This window comes from Chaetura pelagica, unplaced genomic scaffold, assembly GCF_000747805.2.
Source record: "Chaetura pelagica isolate M959 unplaced genomic scaffold, ChaPel_1.0 scaffold861, whole genome shotgun sequence".
NCBI classification, from domain to species: Eukaryota; Metazoa; Chordata; class Aves; order Apodiformes; family Apodidae; genus Chaetura; species Chaetura pelagica.
The window spans coordinates 344,310-344,706 of NW_009952092.1; positions in this window are offsets into that span (position 1 = coordinate 344,310).

The window sequence follows — 397 nt, forward strand, 5'->3', positions numbered from 1 at the left end:
CTCTTGGTGCTGAGCTCTCTTGGTGCTGAGCTCTCTCTTGGTACCAAACTCTTGGTGCTGAGCTCTCTTGGTGCTGAGCTCTCGGTGCTGAGCTCTCTTGGTGCTGAGCTCTCGGTGCTGAGCTCTCTCGGTGCTGAGCTCTCGCTGCTGAGAGCTCTCTCGGTGCTGAGCTCTCGGTGCTGAGCTCTCAGTGGGCTCACACCGGGCAGGGCACCGGGCACTGAAGCTGCTGCTCCATCTCAACTGACCCCAAGCGCCGCGGGATCTGGCTCACGTTTTCCTTCCCAGCGACGCTGCAGGCAGGAAAGCACCCGGGGAAAGGCTCTTCCCGTGCGGCCAGAAACATTTTGGCCGATGTTGCGGGTCGGTTCCAGCCCGCGGCGCTGGTGGCGGGGCC